Source organism: Buceros rhinoceros, unplaced genomic scaffold (genome assembly GCF_000710305.1).
Source record: "Buceros rhinoceros silvestris isolate BGI_N320 unplaced genomic scaffold, ASM71030v1 scaffold4450, whole genome shotgun sequence".
In the NCBI taxonomy this organism is placed as follows: domain Eukaryota; kingdom Metazoa; phylum Chordata; class Aves; order Bucerotiformes; family Bucerotidae; genus Buceros; species Buceros rhinoceros.
In genome coordinates this window covers 34,507-42,007 of record NW_010387737.1, presented here as the reverse complement: position 1 = coordinate 42,007, position 7,501 = coordinate 34,507, and the positions used below count along the sequence as shown (strand labels likewise).

Genomic DNA, 7,501 nt, shown 5'->3' with positions numbered 1-7,501 from the left:
ACCAGCAGGAAGGAGAATCGTGGGCAATACTTACAAAAACATTTTTCCTCTTTAGTCTCTCCTAGGACAGGCAAAGCCCGTGGACAAGCCATAACGGCAGGGAGCGGGAAGAATACCTAACGACAAGTTATTGCCCGGGCTTGGCTGCTTTCATCCACGGGGAGGACGCCCCTGAGGTCCTCACGGTTCCCCTGCGCGCTCACGTTCAGTCAGTGCATATATTCTGCTACTGCTAATGCTTACAGATGGGAAGAGCAGCTGGAGAGGTGGCAGGGGAAGTGAGCGTCCTGGTGGCAGTTGCCGGGAGGAATATAAATATTCCCACCGGAAATGCAAGGGGCAGTTGCAAGGGAAGGATGAAAGCCTGGAAGCGAATAACAGCTTTATTACGAGGACGGGGTGAAATGCTCAGGTGAAGAGGAGAAGCTTTCACTAGTGTTCAGGATGTGCATAGACCCTAAAAATAAACCCTTTGTGGGAACATCTGTGCTCCACTACGCCTTTTCCAAAGCTTCTTTCTCCTGCCTTCAAGCCAATTTTTAATCACAGGAGCCGGGGCATTCTGCCTGCTTTAGACACAAAGGCTTGAACAGGACCGCAGGCGGGACAGCCGCCGGGCAGGACCAGACCGGCCACGTTCACCGTGGCCAGCGCTGTCTGGCTGTGCAGCGTGGAGAAGAGGGGTCCAGAACAGCCCTCTGCAAACCACCCAGGAGCGTGCTGGCAACAGAGAGCATGGATAACTCTAGGACACCACACCAGCCTGCGCCGGGTTCCAGTCAGTGCTGCCTCCGAGAAGCACGTGATTAAATATGGGCTAATCACAACCCGGTCACCGGATACCTCCAGCCTAAGGACGTGGCTCCAACCTTGACTGAGCAATCAGCTCTTCCACTGGAGAAAATTCCTCTGCGATTTTCAGAGGAATGACCAAGTCAGATACAGGTGACTTTGTTCAGCACAGCATGTGCTTGCGGTTTAGCTGGTTAGAAAGAAGATTTAGGACTCCGAGGTCAGGTGTGAATCACACAGGAATCGGGGCTGTGAAGCATGTTTTCAGCAGCAGCTCAGCGTTTAGCACCCCATAACAAACTGGCTTTAGAGTAGCGGGGGCACAGCACGTGGCTACAGCCCTCTGGGGTTTACCCCAGACATCGTCGCGTTGACCCAGGCTGTAGTTACCAGGCCAGATGTGGCAGGGTGGAGGTTTTCTAGGAGGAGTGACCACTGCAGCTGGACTGCACAAACCAGAGTTAGGACTGGAGAGCCAGACACGGAGAGCTAGCGGCTGATCTGTCTTACAGCTACGGCTTGGGAAATCTAAGAGCACACAGCATGTTCTCCTTTATAATTTCCTTGTGGGATTACACAAAAGGGTCTGAAAGAAAATTAATTTAAATGACCAGCTTGGGAATTCAGGGGTTATGGGTTTTTTTCCTTGTAATACAATTATGCAATTAGCAATGTCTATTATATTATCTGCCTTTGCAGGTACGGTGTGGATACACCAAGGAGGAAAGTCTGAGGCACTAATGTTGTTGTTTACACTCGGCCTCAATTCCACCAAAAGTGGTGTGAAATATTTCATTATTTTTGAGTATTTGGCTAGGAATTCAGGAAAGACCATACAGGATCATTCACAGCCTGCTCCTTCCAAATACTCACTCCTGTCTGTGTTCGGTCTACATTCGTTAGTGTTCGCTGTGCACGTGGAAATGTTTCTGGCGGGTCCACCTGAGCACCTCTCCAAGGAAGCTGCTGTCTCCCTGACAGGCAGAGGTGTCCACATGCCAGCAGGAGGGGATGTGCCCCCTTTAGGGGTGACACAACCAGAGATTTTCCACCTCTCTTGTGTTTTACTTGACAAAGAGATGCGAAGCAGCAGTATTCATCTTTTAGATCAGATGGAAGAGAAGGTGGCTGGGTGCTGAACAGCTGCAGTGGAGTTAGGGAGGGATGGAGATGTGCAATTCCTAGAAGGAAAACTGAAATTGAACCATTTAGTACCTGACCACATGCAGGTGCATTTGTAGTGGGCAACTCTATGAACCTCTAAGCTTGGAAACATCTTCTCTGACTTTCCTTCCCAGAGGTGACTCACGACATGCTCTTTTCTGAAGTAAATTGCACTCCTGAGCACAATTCATATCTAAACTCTGAAGACCAAACTTTGCTTTCTTCCCTCCTCTGAAACAGTGGAGAAGTTGCAAGGCTTACTGCATCGTTCCCACAGCCATTCCATCAGCGTCAGAAGGAGCACAGAGCAGAGACAAGTTCTAGCTGGTCGGTCAACGTAGATCTAATCACGCACGGTGCAGTTCTATTACCAGAGTTCAAACAGATTAGTGCCCCTCTCCAAAAACACTGCCCCATGGCTGAAATCGTGGCAACCACAGACAGAGACCGCTAGGAACACGCTTCAAGCAGAGGACAGGAAGTGGCCTTCTGATCCTCCAAACATCAGGTCAAGAAAGTCATTCCGTAAAACACAGATTTCTGAAGCTCTAGTTTAACTGCCAGTTAATTGTTTCCTCCATTACTTTGCTCTGGAGCCCTCTGCTCTGTGAGCTGGACACCACCCGCTAACGTTCCTGCAGAAGGCTATCTGTAGAGCACCTGCACCCATTTTTCCTTGCACTGAGATTGTCCTTGATTGTAAGTAGCTCTTCAGGTTCTAATGTTTATCCAGCAGTTAGGAACACGCTTCAAGCAGAGGACAGGAAGTGGCCTTCTGATCCTCCAAACATCAGGTCAAGAAAGTCATTCCGTAAAAACACTTCACAGATTTCTGAAGCTCTAGTTTAACTGCCAGTTAATTGTTTCCTCCATTACTTTGCTCTGGAGCCCTCTGCTCTGTGAGCTGGACACCACCCGCTAACGTTCCTGCAGAAGGCTATCTGTAGAGCACCTGCACCCATTTTTCCTTGCACTGAGATTGTCCTTGATTGTAAGTAGCTCTTCAGGTTCTAATGTTTATCCAGCAGTGACGTGTTCACAGGCAGCGACAACACTCCTTGCCAGCCTTCACACTGCTAGGCTACAACACCACTGGTTCAGACGCAGCTTAGGGAACCTTCCGTGTCTTAAGGATACAGCTCTCTGGGCACACTTCTAATTACTGGTATTATTCCAGGATGTAGTGAGGACTCTGCTCCCCTCTGTGGTTCCTGCCCGAGGTAGGCTCCATACAAAGAGTCTAAAGAGCAAGTCATACAGATGTGAGATGAGAGGGGGGTGAGTAAGGGCAGCGGGAAGCAAAGACATTGGCCTAAGGTTAATCAATAGGAAATGTTTCCATCCCTTATCTGAGATGAGACACTCCACATGGTTTTAGGCAGTACAGGCACCTCAGATGTTTTGCATTCAAAGACCACCTCATTGCCTATGTGCTAATTTACAGAGCTGCACCATTATCATTCCTGCCTTGCTTTGAGAACTTTACTAAGGCCTATTACAGGGAGGGACAGCGTGCTGTCTCCAAACCTACAGCTGTTGCATCCACTGAGCACGTTACACGCAGTTACTGGTATTTATGACGGAGTCAAGAAAATATCACGTGCCTGAATTATTATTTAAGGCTGTAAGCGGCAGATGGAACAGACTTAACTAGGCTAGGTGGGATGCCAAGAGATGAAGGGGAAAATGGAGAACTGACGTGAACTTGTGAATTCAGTTCGTTGATGCCCTGTCCTGGGACTTCCTCTTTTTCCTGTCGGTCCATGACAGAAAGGTATATATGGGAGGGCTGTGCCCTGGATCTGGACTCTGCTCTGCTCTAATCACATCAGATAACACACGACTCTTAAGTGCAAACTAGAACTAATTGTACCTGGCTGATATAGCCTCACTATCTGGGCTCTGACAGGTGTCACGTCACTTTGCTCTAGAAAATCAGCTCTACATTTCTTCAGACGGGTTCCTACAAGTCATCCACCTGACCTCTTCCACTCTTACTAACAGTGGCCTGCAGCAGCAGTTTCACCAGGTGCACACCAGAGTGAAGATCAGGAGGCAGCTCAAAGGAGCTTGGAACAGGGGAGGATAAAGAAAGGTATATCTTCCTCTCCTAAACCCTGGGAGATGGTTGGGGTAACAAAATAGAAAAAAAGAAAAAGTAAATGAGTATGTTGTTTCAAGGGGAGAAAAATTATGTGAGAATGAGGAAATCTGGCTGCAATCACGAGAAAGAAAGTGGACACTGTCTCAGGGCTATGAGGAAAAAAAAATCAGATGTTTGAAGGGGAAATAGAAAGAGGTAAATTTGAGGGCAACAGGAAAGCAAAGTTTCCCTCCACCACTATACTAATGACGAAAGATGTTATGGCAGCGTTCGGAAATCAGATGTTTGAAGGGGAAATAGAAAGAGGTAAATTTGAGGGCAACAGGAAAGCAAAGTTTCCCTCCACCACCACACTAATGATGAAAGATGTTATGGCAGCATTCGGGGGTTTGGTTTTTTCAGAGCTGCCTTTATCCAGCAACCTGTGCAGAAGGACACGCCATTTTCAATCTTCAGCACCATCCTTCTTTATTGGATTCAAAACTCAGCAGGGACTTAGATACTTCCCAGAACAAACACCTGCCTCCCCGTACTCCTTCGGTCACTACTGCACAGGTGGAACCTCTGCTGATGGAATACACTCGGGTCCCCGCTGGCCATTCATAACAAGTCAGGAGGTTTACAAAGAGCTCTCACGCCACCTCAGAGGCTGGTACAACGGCACCCTAACGAGGGAAAAGGCCAGGACAAAGCAATTTGGGTTTCTGCATTATCAGCAAGAGTAAAGGAAAAATATGATTCGAAATTGCCAAAGAAGTGTTTTAATCCTTTTGTCTTTTTTTTTTTCTTCCCCTTTTCCCCTTGGGTTTTGTTGGTATTACTGATAGCAGGATTCCAACTGTGGAAAATTTCTGCTTTACTGGAGTGAGAATATGATTCTGCAGGACGCTGAGCGCTGTGTCAGCCGGAAGTGCCTGTGGGCACCTGGATGGATCAAACCTTTCCTACTGATGAGGACACACAGACTATGAGAGCCTCAGTAGTGCAGGTACATTTAACAATGCCCTGCAAGAGCCCTGAACAAACCTCTCCAGCTCCTGCACTGGAGACCAACGCAGCTCTACAGCAATTTGGTTTAGGCACAAATTCCTCATTTTTCCTTCTCACATATCTCTTTTTGTTCGTGTGCTTGTTTTGTTTTGCATTGTAAAAGCAGCACGGCTCTCACTTTAAGACCTTGAGGAACTCTCCGTGACTTCGATCTTCAGTTGTCTGAGTGACTCACTGCCATTCAGTCAGCATCCCAACAAAAATCGAGCTGTATCCCATAAGCTGGGCTTGACTTTTTACTATTTAGGGAGTAAATGAAATGTTTACTAGCTTGTTTTTCACTCCATGGCTAAGAAAGAAGGTTTGGTTCACATGCGACAGAACTGGATAAAAAAAAAGGTTGGAATAGGTCTCAGGGAGTCCTTGACTGAGTTCTCCTTGCTTCCCAGTTGTGTTGGTGTCTCCTGGCAACACAAACACAGATGGCAGATGATTTCATCACTTGCTGCTACAGCTGAGGTTTCTGACCCTCAAAGTATCTTCTGGTGCTTGGTTCCTGAGAGCTGGGGACAGCAGAACATTTCTGCTGGCAAAGGGGGGAGCTTGTGAATGAATGGAGGACAGAGAGCTGTATACGGAACTGAGGAAGGCAGGAACAGGGGTCAAGATGACATAGGATGGATTTGGAAGAGTAAGGACTAGATCCAGTTCTTTCCCCTTCCCACTTCCGCACAACTGAGGACTAAGCTTCCCACCAGCGCAATGGGCTGGGGCAGCAACAGCCATGGCAAAGCTCATCTCCAAAAGCAGAGCAGCCATCTCACTAGCTGATCACCAGAGCAATACTCTCTGCCATGCCAATCAGATATCTAACCTGCTCCTAGAGCCTCCACTGCGGGAGATCCCACAGCCTTCCTAGCGCTATGCTCCAGCCTCTCCCTTCATACAAGACTGCCCTCGGGAGTCTGCACTGGCAGAGCAAAGGAAAAATCAACCAGTGATGGGCAAGAAGCATAAAAATACGGAACTATGGAGATGTTGGAGTGAGGTAGATGGGTGGAGTGGGGCAGCAATAAGGAACTGATAGAGTTCTAGTTTGGGCCAGGATGTAGGACTGTTGGATCTAGCCTTTAGGGTTTTGGGGTTTTGTTTTGTTTTTTCCTAGAAATTATCTAAATTCTCTCATTTCACCTAATCAGCAGATGCCTTCTCTCATCCAAACTAAAACAGAAAAAGAAGCCCCAAATAATAGGACTCAGTTACCAAAACTGATTTGTTCTGGGGACACTCTGAAGAGGTAAGTGTGATGAAGATGTGCATAACCTATAATTTGTGGAGGGGAAATCTGCAACGCAACCCGAATCTGGACTGCCTTCACTGGAGCATCTTTAGAACTTTTGAACACAGATGTAACTCTACAGACCCTGAGGTAGCTCATGGTGGTTAACGCTGGCTGGACACTAGATGTTTTTTGCCTTTGAAAAGATGGATTATCTCAACTCACAGCATGTACATGGTGTGCTCGATTGCTGCCATCATTTTTAGTGCTGAAGCTCACTACGACATTTAAATCTTACAGTCAAAGTTTAAACACCAGAAGATCAATTTAGAAGAGATCAGCTAGGCCACTGGTGTGTTAGAATACATTTATGCCATATTATCCCATTGGTTTTGCATTATTTACTCAAGCACTTATAAAAGATTCAGCATCAAAGCAGGGAATATAGTCCCAATGAATACTCTGCATTCTTTATTCAGAGTAAATTAATTCAGGTCCCCAAGCACTATGGGAATTAACATTTTACGCACAGTAAAAAGGTTGAAATGGAAGTTTAAAATGCACCATAAATGTTCCCGTTGAATGTTTTAAGCTTTTCTTTCCCTTCCCATTAGCAGAGGTTATTCTGCTTACAGACGCTGGGGTGAAAGAAGATTCCTGTTGTAAATAAGAGAGGCCCTCTCGTGGGGAACGCTGAAGAGGAAACCTTAGCATAAGACTCCGTAGGGGTGCCCCGCTCTAGGACAGGAGCGGTTCTTTCCCTTCGGTCACTGCCTATCACCATGTTGCAATCCCGTGCTGGGGGTCCTCCACCTGTTTCTCCTCTACTACTAGCATAAGATTTTTCTCAAGGATTATCACTGAGTTGGTTCTCAGTTCAGGTTGAACACTCCTGGACAAGACAGCACAAAGAGTACAGAAAAACCAGCCAGGTACCCCAACAGATGATGCAGAAACGTCCAACCAGGCCACTTCTGTTGGAAACACCTCCCTGTGGCTCAAGCTGTGAACGTACAATACACACGACGACTGCTGCACATCTACCTATTGCTTTCCACTGTTTCCTTCCCTCCTGTCCTTTCTCTTCTCCCTCTAGCCCTAACTCCTCTTCACAGACTTTCTTTCCCTGACATACCCATTTGACCTGGCAAACTCCCCTCTGCACTGCTGAA

General features: G+C 47.1%; 1 protein-coding gene across 1 annotated transcript in view; it reads right to left on the bottom strand.

Moving 5' to 3' along the window:
• The window catches only part of LOC104489747 (corticotropin-releasing factor receptor 2), a gene marked incomplete at both ends in the record, with an annotated part of 36,100 nt that overhangs the window by 21,433 nt on the left and 7,166 nt on the right, over positions 1 to 7,501 (bottom strand). The gene's annotated exons all lie outside the window — the stretch shown is intronic.